This window comes from Sminthopsis crassicaudata, chromosome 1 (assembly GCF_048593235.1).
Source record: "Sminthopsis crassicaudata isolate SCR6 chromosome 1, ASM4859323v1, whole genome shotgun sequence".
NCBI lineage: Eukaryota > Metazoa > Chordata > Mammalia > Dasyuromorphia > Dasyuridae > Sminthopsis > Sminthopsis crassicaudata.
The window spans coordinates 174,760,737-174,782,043 of NC_133617.1; the positions used below are offsets into that span (position 1 = coordinate 174,760,737).

A 21,307-nucleotide genomic window follows, 5' to 3' on the forward strand; every position below is an offset into this window, starting at 1 on the left:
CACCTTTTGTTTCAGATTCCTTTAGTGTATTGCTTTCTCCATTATATTGTACACTCTTTGAGGGCCAGGACAGCCATTATTTTTGTTATTTCTGACAGCGAGCACTCAATAAATGTTTATTGATTATGTATGTCTCTGCCAGTATTCCTAGGTGCTTGACAAAATTTATTTTTCTATTCTATTTGTAGCCTCAGTGATAAGTAAAAAAGAGATGGGTATCACACAGGTTCAAGGGAAATCAGCTTTTAAAAATGAGTGCTTTCACTTGCCTGTCATAAATTTTATATCTAAGACATATTACATGTCCACTACCCTAATTCGGAGCTTCACATGTTAAAAGTAGAAACCTGAAAACATTTATGATAGATTCAATTCTCACCTTCTGTCAATGTAAGAATAAGAATAACACTGTTTTTACCTCAGGGGGATTCACCCATGCATTCCCTCTACCATCTAACTGATGAAGTTAATGGGATCTTTGCCTCAGTGAGAAGAGCAGACTTTTGCCTAGAGGGTATATAGCTCTGTGGTATTCTCTGACAGCTCCTGCTGGCTCCTTCTCACATAGGATTACTTGCATTGAGTTTCTGACTCCAAAGATTGAATTCTTCCTGCAAGGAATAAAAAGTCAATTTGTAGTTGTTATTATTGTTATGTTACTATAGTTATTATTAATACTGCTGGTGCTACCAATAATTACTTTCTGTACCAAGGATTGTAGTATATAATTGCAGCTCAGGAATTCACAGACTTTAAGGTCAATTCATTTAAATCTCTTGAGGGCATTATGCTATAGCTGTTCCATAGATAATATACAGAAGTTGAAGAAATAGGTACATAAGCCACCAAAACAATTTCCCCACCAAAAAGGGAAGGATTTTGTTTTCTTAAATCTAAATCAATTAAAGCTAATTCACATAATTTGGCTTATTACTGGTCTTAATTAATTTAAACTTAAAGTGGACAGCAACATGATCAAAAATAAACAGCTAGACCAGCAACGTGATGTAATGGCAAGCGTATTGAACTAAAGACAGTGAAGTTGAAACCATATAATCTGTATTAGAATCTTAGCTCTCCTCCTTACTAATCATATGATGTTGAGCAAGTCAAGGTTTTGTTTTTTTTTTTTTTTTTTGAGACTCAATTTCCTCATATGAAAAATTACTGGGTTGGATTCATGGCTTCAAAGACTTTTTTCATCTCTAAAGCTATGACGAAGTATCTTTAAAACTATGAAAAATCATGAATATAAAAGTGGAGTAAATTATGGATCTTAGGCAATCTCTAGGCCTGTACCAATCTTGCATTTATCAGGTACTGTCATCAACTCTCTTTCTGGTGTTGGAGATGGAAAGAAAGTAAAAAATGACAAAAATGAAAAATGGCAATGTTTGAAATAGAAGAGAAATATATTAAAGGCATTTTTGTAGGATGGTGGAATTGTAATATCCTTTCTAGTAAGTGAATTTTAACTATGCCTCAAAAGTCACTAACTTGTACATACCCTTAGATATAGTGATAGTGCTAGGCTAGTAATATTCCAAAGAGATAAAAGAAAAATTGAAATGACCCATATTTTAAAATTTTTATTGTAGAGAAAAACACCTGGAAATAAAGGAGTTTCCTTTATTTGGGGTTATTTGAACAAATTATTGTATATGAAAGTAATGAAACATTATTATACTTAATTCTCAGGGAAAAAATACTAAAAGGAATTGTATGGAATGATGTAGAATGAAGTGAGCAAAACCAGGTGGATTTATCCAATGTCTACAACATGGTAAACAAAAACAACTTTCAAAGATCCAAGTCAATGCAATGACTAACCACTATTCCAGAAAATTGATATGAAGTATGTTTCCTAGCTCTAGAAAGGAAAATGATGGATTGTATGTACATGATGTTTTCCAATACAGACAATGCATAAATTTGATTTGCTTGATTATGTTTGTTATGAACAAGGGATAGGGAACAGTTTTTAGGAAAGAATTTAGGAATGGGGCTGGGAGCAAAGAGGAGAAAGACTAGTGAGTATAATAGAAATGAAAAGAAAAGATAAAGCCATCATTGAAGCATCTTTTTAAAGCACAAGAAAATAAAACAAAAGACACTTCACAGAAAAGTGAGACAATTTGGGAACTAATATGATAAATTTGTTACATATTTTTAAAATTATGCATATAGAAATTCATAATTTCAAATGAAGTCCTTTTTCTGATTTTTTTTGGTAAAAGTACATGTTATTATCTGTTGGTGTTTGTCAAATTCAGAAAAAAAACTATTTTAAAATTATTTAAACAAAACAGGAGGAAGGAAGGAAGAAAGGAAAGAGGAGAGGAAGGGAAAGAAGGAAGAAGGAAGAAAGGAAGGAAGGAAGGAAGGAAGGAAGGAAGGAAGGAAGGAAGGAAGGAAGGAAGGAAGGAAGGAAGGAAGGAAGGAGAAGAAAGAAAAGAGAGAAGTATCCCATAGTAAGAGGGAAAAAAAAACCTGACTCTTGGAAGTCAGGAAGTCAAATTTCTAGTCTTAACTTTGACGCAAATCTGAAACAAATGAACCTTTCTGGACCTCAGTTTCCTCATGCATAGAACTACATCATGGGGAAGAATAAGGTAGGATAAGATTCTAAAAAGTTTTCTAGCTTTAATATTCAAGGGTAATATAATTCAATCATTGCCATTCAACATTCTAGTAGGAAATTTCTTTAAATGAATGAGACAGTTAAAATGATGCTGAAATGTCCACTTTTCAGTCCTGAAATCCTAAAAATACTTTAGGGTTTGGTTTGTTTGTTTTAAAGAAAGTTAAAAACAAAACTATTTTCAGAGCAATCAGAGAGTCGATGAAGGGATGGGTAGAATGGTCATAACAGATGAGATCTTATTTGTTTCTTTTTTCTCATCCAAGGAAAATGATCTTTGGACTGGGAAGCCAGACTAGAACCAAAACCAAAACCAAAACAAACAAAAACTTGAAAGAGAGAGAACAGAAATTCAAGATAAATGAGGAGATGATCAAATGGGTAATCATCAGATTCAGATTAACTACAATCAAAACATTGAAAAAAATAAGTCAATGGGACTTCTTTGGCACTACAATTGATCCTAGAAAGATTTTTGAAGAATTTTAGAGATACTTAAGAGCTGGAGAAAAGAAATGTTGTCCTAATTTTCTCAAAAGGGAAGTGGAAATTCTAAACTTTTAAACTGGACTTTTAAGGGTTGGCATGAGAGCATCTAAAGATGCACATTGAAATGCATCCTCAGTAACAGACTTCCTCAGTAACAGGTCATGACAGACCAATATGGTTTTATTATTTTTTTTGATGAAATAATTATACTAGTGGATCAAGAGACTCTGATAGAGAATACTTAATTTGTTTTTAGCAAAATTTTGAGAAACTTTTTAATGCTATGTTTATACCCAAGGTAGACAGATAAAGGCTAGAGTTAATTGTATTTGAAATGGATTAAATGACTATCCTGAAAGGATAGTTACTAATGAATGTCATCTTGGAGAAGGGTCTCTAAGGAAGCATAACTAGAATCTGCCTTTTGTCCTATGGTTTTAAATTTGTTTTGCCAGTGATTTAGATGAGGGATTCATTGGCCTGATTGACAAATTTTCAGATAACACTAAGCTTTGAGTGCTAACAAACTTATTAGATGACAAAATCTAGATCCAAAGAAGATTTTGATTTGAAAAACTAAATGATGTTACACTTACCTTAGTGACAACAACAAAAATATTCACAAATACAGAATGGGAGAGTCATGGCCAGAAAAAAAAAGTAAAGTAAAGTAAAAGTAAAGGTAAGGTAAAAAACAAAAATCTGGGGATTTTAGTGAATTACAACCTTACCATAAGCCAGCAGTGTGATATGGCCACCAAAAATGTTAGGCCAACAGTTTTCATGTCATAGAATTCAAAGAAGGAGACAAGACTTTTGCTTACTCTGCCTTGAAGTACTGTTTACTTTAGGTTGGAAACATCACTTTTAGGAAATTTATAAGTAAGCTAGACTGTATCTGTTCCAAATAGGTTAATATGTTTGCAAAAAAGACTGAAAAATATGTTGAATAAGAATAGGTTAAAAGAACTTGGGCTATTTAGTCTGGGTAAGGGTTAGAAATGATATGATGATTTTCTTTAAAAGGGTTGTCATGAGGAAAATAGATAAGACGTGGTCTACATGGCTCCCAAGAACAGAATTAGAAGTGATGAGTAGAAGTTCCACAGAAGTGAATTTGGGCTTGAAGTCAGAAAAAATAAAAACAACTTCCTAGTAGTGACAATTTCCCAATTGAAGTATTGGCTGTTGGGGGCAGGAATATATTTTTCTTAGCTGGAGATCTTTAAAGAGTAGCTGAATTATCAATTTAGGGTCATATTTTAGAATGGATTTTTGTGGGAGTATGGTTTCAACTAGATGCCCTGAGGTCCTTGATAGTTCAGATACTCTTGATTTACAAAACTGAATATTTATCTGACATGTCCTTTCCAACTTAATTTGTCATACTTAGAATGACAGCAACTAGTTGGAGGTACTTTCTCTGAGTAAGGGCAAACGCAACATGGAGCAAGTACATTGAATGAGACCTGATAAAGGTAGAAGTCTTGATATGTTCACCTTGACATCATAATGCTGGGACTATGTAAAGTAGGAAAGGATTAGGAATACTAGTCTATTGGCATGAACTTCTAGAGAGGTCAGGAAAGAGAAGTTGAAGTATGAGGTTTCTAACACTAAGGAAATCCTATTTATATCTTCAAATAGTATGGATTGGCCAGAGTCTCACTGATGGATTGACCTGTCTCATAAAGATGGCTTTCTAGGGATCAATCAAGAAATTATTGTACATCAAACATGAGAAATACCATCCACACATTTGGAATTTAAGATCCAGATGCAAAATAACTTCCTACATCTGGGAAGTTGTACTTGGATATTATGTAGATATCACCTCTTGTCATGCATGTATTCAATTCAAGCCACCTTTCATGCTTATTCCTATTCTCCCCACTCAAGAAGGCAATTTGGATATTGAAATCCCCCCAAAAATGCCTATTAGTTTCTCTCATGATCTCCCATATGTCCACCACACAGTGGAATTCTACAGTGTTCTTGTTGCTAAGGAAACCAATTGTCACATGAATTGCCCCCGGATTAGCAATTGCATTAACTGTCATTGTAAGGGCCCTCTGTCCTCTGGGTTGCTCTCAGTAATACAAGATCCACTGTATTTAAAAAAAAAAAAAAAAAAAAAAAAGATTTTTTTAGTTATAGTACGTGGTTGATTTGCCAACACATTTTTCTTCTATTTCAATTATGTCCAAAGATGGATTTTACTGTCCATTACATATGCAACATGCAGAAAGAAAAGCAAGAAACTAAAATGAAATAAATCTGTAACATATCACACTGAAGGGCAGATGCTATTTGACTTTTATGATAAGATTTCGAGATTAAAAAGAGCAGCTAGTAAGAGAAATGAGCAGAACCAGGAGATCATTATACACAGCAACGAGACTAGATGATGATTAATTCTGATGGATGCGGCTCTCTTCAACAATGAGATGATTCAAACCAGTTCTAATTGTTCAGTGATGAAGAGAGTCATCTACATTCAGAGAGAGAACTATGGGAAATGAGTGTGGACCACAACATAGCATTTTCATTCTGCTATTGTTTGCTTACATTTTTGTTTTCTTTCTCAGGTTTTTTTTTTTTTTTCCTTTCTACGTCCGATTTTTCTTGTGCAGCAAGATAACTATAAACATGTATATGTATATTGCATTGACTGTTTATTTTAACATATTTAACATATATTGGACTACCTGCCATCTAGGGGAGGGAGGGAGGGAGAAGGAGGGGAAAATTTGGAACAAAAGGTTATGCAAGGTCAATGTTGAAAAATTACCCATGCATATGTTTTGTAAATAAAAATCTTTAATAAAAAATGAAAAAAATAAAATGTACTGGAGAAGGAAATATAAACTATTCCAATATCTTTGCCAAGTTTTACTTTATGAATTTTACTGCTTAGTAAAAGCTAAATAAACAGTCTTTTGGGGGTGGAAAGGAATTGCTTTTTTAAATGATCAATGAAAGCGTATATAATTCTACATACAAAAAAAATCAAAGCCTTATTTTTTATAAACTACATATTAATTAACTAAAAAAAAATAAGAGCAGCTAGATGACCTAGAAGCAGGAAAACATGAATTCAAATTTGTTTTCAGACACTTCTAGCTATGTGTCACTGGACAAGTAATTTAACCCCATTTGCCTTAGTTTCCTCATCTATCAGATAAATTGAAGAAGGAAATGGCAAAATTTCAGTATCTCTACAAGAAAACCACAAATGGGGTCATGAGGACTGGATTTAATATCTTAATGTAGGTTCTACCCTGCAAAATACAATTATCCTTTTCACTACACTATTGATATTCCTCCTGATTTCTATTTTAAATAACCAAGTGATTTCTAATAACTACACAGAAAGGCTTCCTCCAGGTAGGACCCCTTTGACTTCCAAGAAGAACAACCTTACACTTCTGTGAACTACCTAAAACAAATGAAGCTGTTATTTCCTGGCTCTCTCCTTTGTGCTCTTTTTGCATGCTGAAAAATATTAGCAGGCAAACTTTATCCACATTAGACTTTTTAAAAAGAATATAAGGCTTAATCTTAATATGTTCCCCGAGTAAGTGCTAGGGAGAGAGTGAACAGGTGTTTGAGTAAAATGACATAGAATGACTTTAAATTGTTTTGAGTTTAGCAAAACTTTAATGAGATTTTTATCATCTGGCACATTTTTCCTCCTCACCTCCCCACCACTGATTTCTAAACCCATTTTTGTAATTATGAAAATGTAAGTCTATGTGATTCTTGTTCATTAGCATTGATAACTGCCAAACATTTAACTAGAGCTAAATGATCTTTAAGGAGTAATTGTTTTTATCATCATCAACATCATCATCATCATCTTTCTTCTTCTTTCTTTTCTTGTTCTTGTTCTACTTTCTTCTTCTTCTTCTTCATGTTTATAGTACTTTATTGTAAAATTTGGGATAATTATTTGGTCATAGGCTATATGATACAATTATTATATATATATATATGTATATATATATATAATATATATATAAAATCTCTAAGCTGATAGTTTTTCTGTGTTATGGGCCTTCACATGTCATCTGTAGCTTCCATGAAACTCCTCCTCCCAAATTCCCTTTTAATTTCTAATGATGACTCATTATACATCAAAATTGAAATGGGGAAAATTGCAATGTGAAAGCTAATTGTATATATAACATTTGTATTTATATTATATTATACATAGTCTAGATTTTTTGTACTATATATATATATATTTACATGCATGTATATATGGTATATTAGTATATATATGTGTGAGTATGCACATACACATACTTCTATTTTATATATAAATATGTACATTTTATATGTAGAATACATGTATATACATGTTTATATGCATACATATATGTGTATATATGTGTTAATTTATATGCTACAAACTTCCAGTATAATGTTGTTCAAACATTTTGGAATGCTATATTCCTATCACCAGTGCTTAGCATAATACCTTGTCTTCATGTGTGCTTAATAAATACTTATTAGATTATATATCTTGATAGGGAAAGAAGAAAAAGATCAAAGAATAGCAAGTAGCTCAGTGGCTAGAGAAGAGTAAATGACCAGAAGTGATATGGAAGGACAAATTGGAACAAGATTAAGGAGGGCTTTGAAAGCAGAGATCTGGACTTTGAATTATATTTGTTCAGCAATGAGGAGTTACTAAAGGGGATTTTTTGAATAGTAGAATGAAACTACCATAATTTTGTCTGAGGGAGATTGCTTAGGAAGATATATGGAGAATTAATTGTTGGAAACATGGGTAAAACTGTAAGGCTTTTGTTGTGATACAGGAGCCACCTGCCAGTGGCTGCTGGAGGTCTAACTCAGACTTGTAGAATGGATCTCTTCATGTGAGAGAATGATGATGATATGAGGAGACTGAGAAGAAGTTCCCTTTTACCTCCAATGTATTTCATTACCAATCCACAAGGAACACCTACATCAGCAAAGGCAACTCTTTCAAGTGTTATGAATGATTCACAGATGTGGATGCTCTAGGAGAATTGACCTGACTCTTCACTTAAGCATAGTCCTTAACAGTCTTGGTGAGAGAAGATGTAGTCAGTGGAAATGGGCAATCATGAATCCATTTCGCTTTCTCTTTTTTGTCGTGTCTCCTAAATTTTATTTACATATTTAGTCTTGATATTCTCTCTCTTACTCTCACTCTTTTTTTTTTTTTTTTTTGGTGGAAAGGTTCCTCATTAATTTCTGGTGATTCTGATATTCTAGGCAACCTCATCAAATAATTGTGACATTTTCAATGTTCCTGACGTTCTCAACTTTACAAAGTTTCCTAAACATTCAAAATCCCAAGAATTTTGGCCCATTGGATTTTGCAAAAGCCATGTGAGGAGATATAATTACCATCTCTATTTTCCAAAACTGTGGTTTAGTGGGTGAACAGGGTAAATATTGAGTTATATGAAGCACAGAAATTCTGTTTTCTGGTTTCTTTTGTTCCATTTTATTTCATAGAAACCCACAGGATGACAGGAACATTAATCAGTGGAACCATCAATGAATCAATAAGCATTTAAGTGCCAGTTATTCATCAGGAGTTAATGATCTGAATTAACCTCTATCCTCAAGGAGTTTATACTCTATGGAATGAGACAATATATACTATATATATTTACAAAATTATTTAAAACAATCACAAGATAATTTGAGGCTCCATGGGCTGGAAGCATCAGGGAAGGTCTCAAATAAAAGATCATTTTGAAACAGATTTAAAGAATACAGAAGTAAAAGTGCTTTCCAGTCATATGGTTTCTTCCCTTCAGGAAACCAGTAAAGACAGCAATTTGCCAAATTTCTTCCTCAGAATGTTTATTATCAATAAATATCTGAGACATCAGGGAAAGGGCATAGGGAAATAAGATTGAATTTCATGTTTGAAGAACAACAAAAAGGCTAATTTAGCTGTATCATGGGGTGCAAAGATATACAATAAGCCTAGAAAAGTTGAATGCTGCCAGGTTGAAATAGCTTTGCCTGACAGAGGCTGAAAGTGTCCTGAAAAGTCATTTATTTTAATCTCTTCCATTTGTCAGATGAGAAAACTCAGGTACATGAAGACTACTTGTCAAAAGAGTGAAGTGGTCAGGAAGTATTAATATTTCTGGCGTGAGGGCTCATTCAATGAGCCCTTTTCAGGGCTGTTCATCTACCTTTGATGTTCACTTATCATCCAGCTCTCACTATGGTTCCAAGAAATTGCAGAATGTGCAGCAGCCATACCCCAGCAAACTATCTGGGGAGATGGGCTTAACCAGGTTAAAGGCAACCAACAAGCCTCAAACTTCTGTGTTTTAGGGGAAGGTCTACCCTAAGCAAGTGAGGACTCACCCTAGAAGAATGGGCAGATAAGAGCAATTTATTCCAACAAGCATGATGATGGCTGAAGCAAGTGCTTAGATACTGAAAACACCAAATCAGCTACTGTATTCGGGGCCATCTCCAGCAGTGACTTTTGTCTTACCACTGAACTTTAATGATTCTGCAAGAGAGAATGAGGCTTATGACTTTTTCCAACTTTACCTCACTTAAATCCAATTCCCTTGCAAGTCAAGACATTATCCCATGATATCAGTCTTCTTTGAAAATAAAGGACAAAGAAGTTGTAGTATCACAGGTGTTGGAGATATAAAATGTATTCCTAGAGATACCCTCTGTCCCTCTTACTTCCATTTAAGGAGGGAGCTCCGCTCTAAATATCTCATTTCTCACCTGGCTTCAATATTCTGGGATAGCTTTGATTTCTCCACCATGCCTTCCATTCTTGGGGTTCCTCTCTCTTTCCACCCCATTTTAGCTATTTTTAACTCCACTTAAGTGTGGTTTTCTCTCTTTATATTCTTTCTTTATAAGTTCCTTGGGGACAGAGGACATATGCCTTTTCTCATATTTGTATCTGCAACATTTAGACCATTACCCAGCACATAATAGGTGCTTAATAAATGTTTTTACTAACCGACTAGTGTGTTCCCTGCCATTGAAAAATCTTCAGGTAAAGGCTAAACCAACACTCGTTAGGTATACCAAAGTGGTTATGGCATCCACTTTACATGCATGGTTTGGATTAACTTGGATTAATTTGATAAAGTACTTTTCAATTCTGAAATTGTTTAACAATTCCATAACATTCTATTTTGCTTTGTTTTTAGAGATTTGCTTATTTGTTTCTGGTCACTTTTTAGCATCACTTGTGGTGTTACAAAATGAGAGGCAGTTAAATACCCTGATTATGTCATACATAAATCCTATCATTCATAACCATGCTCAGCAATCTGGTACTTCAAGTATCTGTCACTAACAACAAAGACAACTAGGTAAGATGATGGGGCTAGATCAGCTCACAATATATTGATGACAGGTCAGTAGTTTTATCTTATTAGTAGGACACACAACATCATAATTCACTCACTTGTGAAAGCAGAGTACCAAGTCCTTTCAATATTAAACATTGGGATAGGTCACATATTGAGCTGGGGGGGAAGAGTCAAGTTTGGAACTCACAACAAGGCAGGACCAGAGGCCCTAAGAATCTTGTTCATGTGGTGGGGTGCAATATGTGCAGCACCATTTTTGAAGACTGACATGTAAAACTTGACAGAGACATTCCTTTGCAGTAAAATAAACACACTTCTCCTCTCTCAGATAAGGTGTTGTAATTTTTTGATTAATCCATATGGTTTCTCCCCTTCATAGGAAACCAGTAAAGACAACAATTTGCCAGATCTCTTCCTCAGAATTTTCATTATCAATAAATGCCTGTGATATCAGCTGGGATTGTGAGCCCACACATCCGGCTTATATCTTAATTGCAATAACTTCTTGTCGAAAACAACCAATGTAGTGATATATGAGGTAAAAAAAAATTGGATTTCTTTTTCCTTCTCCATCTACTCCTGTCAGCCCACACATACTTGCAAGCCCCTTTCCCTCCTCTTCCCATCCCCCCAACCTCACAGAGCCCGGAAAGTCTTTCAGCATTCCTGAAAAGTTACATAAGACACCAGAAGCAGATAACATTGTATGTTTTGAGTTAAAAATGCAGAATGTTTATGCCTCTATACAGAGAAGAATGAAAGAATGTCCCTTTCAGGAACCATATCTGAAATAGCTGGAAAGCTAACAAGTGCTTCCCTTAGAGTAAAAATTATCCGAAAGAAGTTAGGAGTACTCTCCCTGCCTCTGTGGAGTAGCCGATTTTTTGTCACTTTTCATTTAAGATGAATTATAAAAATTTAACAGTAATAGCTAGGGTTTTTAGATTTATAAAAATTGTAAATAATAATAACTAACATTTCTATAGAACTTTAGGATTTACAAAATATTTCATAGATATTACCTCATATTATCCTTACAACTATCCTGGGAAGTAGGTGTTTTTTACTAGCTTCATTTTCCTAAATTCTCAATTCTCATTTCAATGAAGAAATGGAGCAGATAGAGGTTAAATAACTGTCACTCAGCTAGTAAGTGTCTGAGATTAAGTTTGAATTCAGGTCTTTCTCACTCTAACTCTTTTTTCCTATCTACTCATTGTGCCACATGATCTCATTTGATTTTCTCAACAACCCTGCTCTTATTAATATTTCTATTTTACCAATAAGGGTCATTGATCTGGGACTAGAAGGGATTTGAGTTCATTTAGTCCAGCCTGTTCATTTTAAAGATGAGAGAACTGAAGACAGGTAGATAAGTTGTTCAGGGTCATGCAAATATTAAGTGTGAGGAGTAGAATTTGAATCCAGGACCTGGTAACAGTTCTGTTTTCATTACAGGAATCTGAAAATTCTTAGTTCAAAGAGCTCAGAAAGGATGCTATGAATATAGTTGCTACAGGTGATGTACCAGCCCCAAACACTTCATCTGAGACCACCTGACCTGGCCCTACTCAGCAAAACAGTGTGTAGCTAAGGGCAGGCCCACAGGTGACTAAAACTCTCTAAGGGAGCTTAAGGTCATGTTAACACGACCTTATTTCCAGGAAGCCTCTGGGGCACACGCATTGCCTGTAAGAAGTTGGAACATTCAGCTAGGGTACAGAGCACGGTATTTGTTTGGTACAGGATACAGTATTCTTTTCTCTGGTGGGTCAGAGGTGTGAACTAGGATTTGTCCCCACCTACAAAGTAAATATTAAAAAAAAAAAACTTTAAAAGAGAACAGAGAGGACATATTCTCAGTGGTCTCACTATATAAAAACAGAAACAAGGTGAAGAAGAATTTGTTGGCAATTTACTTGATTATTTCTGCAGTGAGAAGAAAGCTGGGAAAGAGTTAAAGGAAGAGTTAAGGTGATTTGGGGAAGGCAGCACAAAAAAATAAGTGTTGAAGGGAAACTTGAAAGACCTGCTTAGGCAGGGGAGATTTCCTTCCTTGTCTTTATGTCCTGTATTCTTTACTGACACCTCTTTATGATGCTTCTGTTTTTAAGTAAAATTCTCATCACAGTTTTGGGAATGAAATGGATATTTAAGCAACATTCTTTCTTTGACCATCTTCTCCCAAACACATACCTCTTAATTTTAAAAATGAGTTTTGTTGACAACATTTTAAAACATCATTTTTTTAAAAATCCCCTCATTCCAACTCTCCAAAAATACACCACCAATCTGAGCAATGATAGAGTTCAATGAGAACTGAACATTTAATTAGCATAACATTCTCCTTATAACTCTATCCCCCCACCCCTACCCTGAATCTCTACCCCAGACACACAGAGCTTCCTGAAAGGAAAATACTGCTTTTTAATTTTTTTCCAGGGTCAGAACTAGGCATTATAGTTCATTGCCCCACATGCACACAAACCCCCTTTAAAAATACTGTTCAGTATCTCCCTTTATTGTATCTTTAATTCTATTAAATTGTATCACTGTGATATTATTAGTCAGGCAGGACACTTATTGAGAGTGCTGTCATCAGGGCATTTTACCAGACATTTTGTGCAGAGAAGACTTGGACCCAACCTGTGGGGAATTTGCAATCCATTTGAGGACAAAGAACTCACAGGTGAAGACATTGACTTCAATGTGAAGTCATTGGGATATATTATTTTCCCTTCGGCCATTTTGTGGCTTTGGGGAGTGTTGAAAATTGCTTTTTAGATCTATTTATTTCTTCTACTGAGTCTCTCAATAACAAGTCAAGCAATATATGGTGAAATATTTTTTTGTCTTCCTCCTCAGGGCCCTAGTAATCTCCCTTTCTACTCCACTCTCTGAACTATGGAAGTTGGTTTGCACTAGAGTTTTTTTTTTTTTTTTTAAATTTAAAGGCATTTGAGTTTGTGTATTTGTTAAGTTCTCTTCTCATTAGGACTAATACTCCACTCTTCAGGATAGAATTAAGTAGATACTAAGGTATGTTCATTTTCTCAACTCACTTATCCAAGTAACTTTTTCTCTGTACTCAACAAATTAAGAATTTCATTTACTGAATTTTCTTTTTTGTTGTTGTTGTTTTTGGTTTTTGCTGAGGCTGGGGTTAAGTGACTTGCCCAGGGTCACACAGCCAGGAAGTGTTAAGTGTCTGAGACCAGATTTGAACTCGGGTCCTCCTGACTTCAGGACTGGTGCTCTATCTACTACACCAATTAGCTGCCCCTTTACTGAAACTTCAAATAATTTTCATTTACTGACTCAATGGAGGATCAACTTGTATAATTGTTCAAGTCCACATTTAGGAGAGGAGATAGAGTTTTCAGTAGCAATCCATTTAACAGGTCATAAATAAGACCCTTCAACAAAGTATTAATTTTCTAGTGTAAAATTCCATCCTCCAATCCAAGGGAACAATTTCAAGTAATATTTAACTCAGTTTGTGATGATGATGAGCAAGTCATGATCTGAAACAAGTGTAGTTAGTTCATTACAGTCAACATATCAATGTTACCAGTTGTTCAGTTAGGTGTGACCCTATGTAAGATTTTTTTTTTTTTTTGGTTGTTGTCATTTTTGTTTGTTTTGGCAAAGATACTAAAATGATTTGGGGAAGTTTTGCATTCTGGTTTCAGAATTAAATAAGACCAAACCCTACCAAATATCAGTCATTTATTCACCTCTTCCCAGGAACTTTTTAGTATAATTTATACCAATAGAATCTCTAATCTTTAATACCAATAGAAATCAATGTCCAGAATGCTGATGATTTATGAAGTGTCCTAAGTACAAAGGAAGAAGGAGGAGAAGGAGAAGGAGGAAGAGAAGGGGGAAAGGAGAGGAGGAGACTGATGAACCAGAATAAGATTTGCATAGTTTATCATAATCTGGTTTAAAGTCTGTAGTATACATTATTGTATTTTGTTCCATGCATGCTAAATATAATGCCAACACATGGTATTCCCCAAGTTGCATAGATAAGTTTACTATAGGGACAATGCATTTTAGAGAGTATTGAATACTGAACTACACTAACAGTGTTTAATCAACAAACATTTATTAAAATCTTGCCATGTGCCCAAAACCCTGTAATTCCCAGAGGATACAAATGCAAAAATCAGATAGACTTTTCCACCAAGGACTTGCCATTACATATGTGGGGCACAATATATTTACAGATAAGTGAATATATGGGACAACTAGGCAATGGATAGAACATTGAGCTTAGAATTAGGAGACTCATCTTCACCAGTTCAGGTCTGGCCTCAGACATGTACCAACAATATGACCTTGGGCAAATCACTTAATCTCATTTGCCTCAGTATTCTCATTTACAAAATGAACTGAAGAAGGAAACGATGAACCACCCTAGTATCTTTGCCAATGAAAACTTCAAATGAGGTCTTGAAAAGTCAGATAAAGCTGAAAAACAACCTGACAACAATAATAACAATAAGTAAATTTAAAGTATATTCAAAATAATTGTCAAATGACTTGGACTGGGGAGCCTGGCAACTAATACATAAATACTACATCTCCACAATTCATTCAACATTCAATCAATATTTATTGGGTATAGAGATCATAAAAGGTATTAAGGGAAATTCATCATTTTTTGTGCATTTGTTCATTTGTTTTAGTCAGGACTTATTATTTCATAAAAATGTCTCCACTCATATAGCATCTCATTTATAATTTAGCCTTAACTAGATGGCTGGGTGTTCCTAGGGTGTGCTTCCTAAGGTCCTAGCTCTGTCTAGTTTAAAGAATTTATTTTTAAATTTTCAGCTTGAGTCTTTACCTCTCAGAAATATTATTGCTACAAACCAGGGCCTGATTTATTATTTGGTTAATTATTTAGATTAAGAAAGAGTTAAAATGCAGATTAAATTTAAAAAATGTATACATTCCTTCCCCTACTCCCCAACTATTAAACATCAGAATCTCCATATATTGCTCCATAACCTCAGCAAGAGTGTAATGTAAGGGTCAGGGGAGGAAGACATCCCCAGCCTTGAAGTCTGGTAAGCTAATAATAAAAGAATAACTGGTATTTATGTAGAACTTTAAGGTTTTCAAAGTGCTTCACATCCATTATCTCATTTGAACCTTATAATATCCTTGCCTAATAAAATGGTATTAACTGTACTAAATAATATTATTAAATGATAATTATATTAAAGTGTTGAATTGCCTGGGGCATTGTGTGGTTAAATGACTTTCCTCAAGCAAACACAGCTAAAGTTTATCATGGGTACAAGAGAGGTAGGATTCAGACCCAGATTTTCCTGACTCTGTTAGTTTCTGTACAATGTTGTTTTTGCCAGGGAAAATAGAAATAATTGTAAAAGACTTCTCTACTGTCCCTGTATTGTTTACCTTTACCTTCTACTAGTAGGAGTGATATGAAACATCTACAAAGAACTACAATATGAAACTGAATATCAATCAATGTACATATATTTATTAAGTATTTAGTATATGAGAGAGAGAGAGACAGAGAGAGAGAGGGAGAGAGAGTGTCTGGTCTCCAGGAGCTTACAATCTATGGGGAAGACAGACAAAAATTATAGACAAAGTAAACAATATGCAACATAAATAGGGAATAATTAACAGAAGGAAGGCATTAGAATTGAGAGGGATTGGAGAAAAGTTTCCTTAAATATGTGAAATTTTAATTGGAACTTGAAGGAAACCAGTGAGGTCATTCAGTAGTCAGAGTAAAAGAGGGAGAGCATTTCAAACGTGGGGGATAGCTAGAGAGATTGCCTAAAATCAAGAATTGCAGTGCTTTTTGTGAGACAACCAAAAGATCAATGTCATCAAATCTAAGAGTATGTGTTATGGCAAAAGGGGGCTAGATCATGAAGGATATTGAATGCCAACAGAGCAATGTATATTTGCTTTTGGAGGCAATAGGAAGCGACATATTAAATGCCTAAGTGAGGTACAAAGTACCTCTGCCATCTATGGCATAAAATCACATTGTTGACTGGGTTTATTAAGGAAACTTCTTTGGAGCACAAGCAACAAGACACCTGTAAGTAAAAACAAAATAGGAGAAGGTATATGCCAGGGCATAAAATCACCTCAGTTATAGATGGAGAGAACTCAGTACAAAGCCCATGGTATTAGCAGTACCCCACATATTATTCATCCAGCTCCTAGTTCCCTACAGTCATCATTAAGATGAACAATCATTATGGAGAACTGGCTCACCTTCCTTTTGATACTAGCCACTTACTATACTGGATAGGTAAGTTCAAGAATCTCCTAGAATGGCAGGTATTCCCCAAAGTATTGAATCTGCTTATTGTCCAACTACCTAAACTGCCATCCAATGTCTACTTGCATACAGAGGAAGGAAGTCACTCCTAAGAGTCACCATGGGAGTTGTTTCCATGAAAACATTTAACTATTATATAGGGTCATTTTAAGAATGGATTTTATTGGTCTTATTTCACTCTCTACCCTAGCCATGAACTTTCTCTGTGAAATTCTGGGGATAGTTCTACAAAATGTTCTCACATAAGTAGAAAATTTGCTGATGAGATCATCTTTCAGAAAAGGGATCCTTAACAAAAACAAAAACAAACAAACAAAAAAGGCTATTTCCAGAAAAGAAACACTGACACCTGAATACCTCATGGGAAAATTTAACTGATGCCTCTTCTGAAGACAAAAGATTGTTGACTCTAGAATCAGAGGAGCTAGGCTCAACACCCATCCTTAATATTTACTAGGTATGTAATGATTCTGTGTGGGCCCCAGTTTCCTCATTTATAAAAATGAAAGAGTTAAACTATAACCTCTAACTAAAACCATCTCCAAATCAATGGTCTTACAATAGGTTACCTCACTGGCCTTCTTTGAATAAGAACATGCTGAGATCTGTTGAAAACCTTAGCTTAAAAAGGCCAATTTTTCTCACTGCAATCAGGGCCATTTCCAGTTCTCCTGATTTATATCTGTCTGGCCACTGGACCCAGATGGCTCTGGAAGGAAAAGTGAGGCAGGTGACCTTGCACACTCCTTCATTTAAATCCTATTCACTTGAATTCATGGAATCACCTCCCTGATATCATGATCCTCCCCAAGAATGAAGGACAACCTACAAAAGCAACAACAATTAACAACTGCCCCATCACAAAAATCTGGAATAGAATGGCCAAACAAACATATGATGAACGTGTCATCTCTGTCACTATTCCCCAAAGATCATAGAATCTCTCAATTGGGCTTGTAAATAAGTTATCTTGTAATGTGCGATATATTTCCTATTAGAATATAAGCTCTTTGAGAGCATGGCCAAGTTTATTTCTCCTCAAGCCCTTGACATAATGATTAGCATATGCTTAATGCTTAATAAATGCTTTTTCTTTTATTCTATCATTCAGTCTTGAATAGGGGAGGGATGGAGGAAGGTAGGGAAAGTGAATTACTCTAGGTATAGGTAACATTATGAACAAAAGAAAGGCACAGAGACAGGTTTTAGAATGATGCTTGGAGTGTATGGAGGAGAATCAAGGTAAGACTGGAAAAACAAGGTAAAAGACTTGAAATGGTGAACTTGTTTGGACTTTATTCAATATTAAGTATTACAAAGATCCATTGGGCAATTTTGTGCAGAGGAGTGACAAACACATCCATACAAATGAACAATTAATGTTTGGCAAAGGTTCAAAGGATAGCTTGGAGGAGGAGAGAGTGGAGGTGTTAAAAGTGCTTAGATAGTTATTGTAGTAATAGAGAAATAGGTACTAATGAGGTCAATAGTACAAGGATAAGTGATGATGAGACTGATACTGTCAATCAATCAAACAAAAACATTTATTAAGTATCTATGCTATGTGCCAAGCACTCTACTAAGCTGGGTACTGGATGTAATACTAGAGTGGCAATAATAATAATAATAATAATAGAGATGAAACCTAAACTATTTGGTGATTGATTGGCTGTTGGAGATAAGGGAGAGGAAAGAGTCAACATTCATACCTGATGAATAAGGGAAACAATGATAGAAATAGAAAAGGCAGAAGGAAGACCAGATTTTAGAGGATAGATCTTAAGTAAATGTTTTACACTTTGAGTTTGAGGTGCTGGTAGAATAGCCAAATGGAATTACTCTGTATGGAGTTTGGCTTCCATCTTGATAGAGAAATGGAAACCAGCATGGTGTGGGGGAAAGAATGCTGGATTTAGGATATCAGATGATTTGAGTTTAAATCTTTTCTCTACTATGTAACTTTTTATACTAATCTGGGTAAAGTCCTTAATATTTTTAAGATTCATTTCCCTCAGATATGCAATGAGTATGCAGATAAACTAGATAACCCTTAAAATCCCTTTGAATGAGTGTCTCTTAGGAGAAGTAAAGAAAAAGTATCAAGAAAGACAAAGTAGTCAGCAGTTTTAGATGTTGTAAGAGCTCTACAAGCATGAGGACTGAGAAAAAGGCTATTGGATTTCCCCATAAGGATGTAACTTTTGGGAAAGCAGTTTTATTTGTCTATTTAATTAAAATCAAATAGATATAAAGAAAAAAGTTTCCAATGTCACTAAAAAGTAGGAATGCAATAAGATTATATATAAGATAATAATAAAGAATTTTCAACAAGATATTAAAATTATTTTACTATAAACAGATTATACCAGGAATTCAAGAATGGCTCAGCATTAGAAAAATGATAAACTTAATGAATATTATCCAAAGAAAATAGTAAAAATAACAGTATATCAACATATGAAAAAAGCTTTCACTAAATACATTTGTATATATTTATATAATAATATATCATACATTTATGCGTGTATATATATACACATAGTTATGTATATGCGTGTGTACATCACAAACAAAGAAACCTTTCATAATATGATCAAGAGTATCTATATAAACTTACTAACAGACTTTTAAAAATAAAGGACAAAAATTGGAACCATTTGTAATAGGATCAGGAGTAAAGCAAGGATACTCACTTTCTCACCTATTTTTTGTTAGGTGTGCTATTGATAAAATAAGGAAAAAATAAACTGAGGCTATGAATGTAACTAAAGGAGAAGCAAATGTGTGCCTTTGCTTCATTCTTTATTTCCCTCCTGGCCATGCTTCTGACTCTCTATACTGCTTTCATGATTCAGATGCTTTCTTACTCTGCACCATCCCTCCAGTGGCCCTTTTATCTCACAGATGAGCTTCTGGGATCTTCTATTTTGGTGATAGAGCCAGACTAGCCATAATTCATAACTCTCCAGGCTGTGCTTCTGACTCTTCAAATTTCAACTCCATGTTCTTTTTAACACCCCCTCTCCATTAAATGTAAGTTCCTACACCTTCCCAGTTAGACTTTTATATCTTTCTGGAGAGGGAAGAATGTTAATTACAGGATTTGATTACAAACTGCTCACACAGATATTTTTCAAGACTTTTTAGAAGAAAACTGGGGAAGAATTGCAAAAAAATTGTGAAAGGTCTCCCTTATTCAAGATTTGGTTCTATGGATTTAGCCAAATACTTCTACTAGAAGTAGATTTGTTAATAACATCTAATATTAAACTGGAGTAGAGAGGGAGGACTGTAAAAAGGGTGTTTTATACTACTTCTTCAATAATTACAGAAAGCTTGAATTTCTCAATTGAATCACTTGGTGTGAACAAGGTCTAGACATCCCCAATGATGCAATCAATCACTTGATCAAAAGTATTTTAACTAGTTATGGGAAAAGTTTTTGAAAGGCATTGGGTAAAAAGATGTAGAAGAAGTATATTCTATTGGTTGAGGAAACATAGTCATGCCTCATGAAGTTTACATAGCATGACCAGGATCTGTCACCTTGTTCCCCCACTCTTGCTAAGCAAAAAGCTTGGAATTAGAGCATTTGAATATCTGGCAGCTTAGTGATAGAAGCCCTTTTAGCCAAACTCCTGAAAAACAATAATTACAGAAAAGCAAATTAAAACAACTTTTATAGATCAAGACCCAAATGTTAAAAGATAATTAGGTTGTGAAAAAACAGACATGGTGATCCACTGATGGTGAAGCTATGAACCATCTGAACTGTTCTGGTAAAAAAATGAATTATGCAATCAGTATTGTTAAATTATTTATATCTTTTGACTCAAAGATTCTGCTACTGAGATAGTCTTTCAAGGAGATTATTGGCAACAAGAAAATGCATGCAAAAATTATTCATAGAAGAATGAATTATGATAACAAATAACTAGAGATAAAACATATACCCAACAATTGGGAAATTGTTAGGATTACAAGGTGAGAACTCAGGTTGTCTGGACAGTGACAAGGTGAGAACTCAGGTTGTCTGGACAGTGACAAGGTGAGAATTCAGGTTGTCTGGACAATTACAACGTGAGAATTCAGGTTGACTTAACAGTTCTCTGGCTCAGACCTTTGGTTCGGGCCTTGAAAGGGAGTTTACACCTTAGGAATTCTAAGAGGAGCAAGTTCATTGGTGGAAGTATTTCCCCACGCCCCGTTGAGTTCTCACATGTCTATTCTCTGGGAGGATAAAAGAAGGGCAGCATTGGGCCTGAAAGAATCTACTCTGGGATAAGGAGACCAGTCTGATTTGGGGAAGGATAAGAGCTGGAAGAGATTCAGAGCTCCCAAGAAACCTGCGCACAGAGGAAAAGATTTTACAGATCTCCTCCCAGAGAAGGATTATAATTGAGCAGACGACTGGACCCTTACAATTCAAGAACATTACAAATTGGCGTCCACAACATGGGGCAA

At 34.9% G+C, this 21,307-nt stretch overlaps 2 long non-coding RNA genes across 2 annotated transcripts in view; one reads left to right on the forward strand and one right to left on the reverse strand.

The window, feature by feature from the left end:
* Nucleotides 1-21,307, forward strand: part of LOC141553307 (uncharacterized) — a 276,064-nt gene that overhangs the window by 71,845 nt on the left and 182,912 nt on the right. The window lies entirely within an intron of this gene.
* The window catches only part of LOC141553300 (uncharacterized), a 90,287-nt gene continuing 69,065 nt past the window's right edge, over nt 86-21,307 (reverse strand). The window contains exon 3 of the long non-coding RNA XR_012485386.1: nt 86-611. This is a non-coding gene — a long non-coding RNA (uncharacterized LOC141553300). The remainder of the gene's footprint in view (nt 612-21,307) is intronic.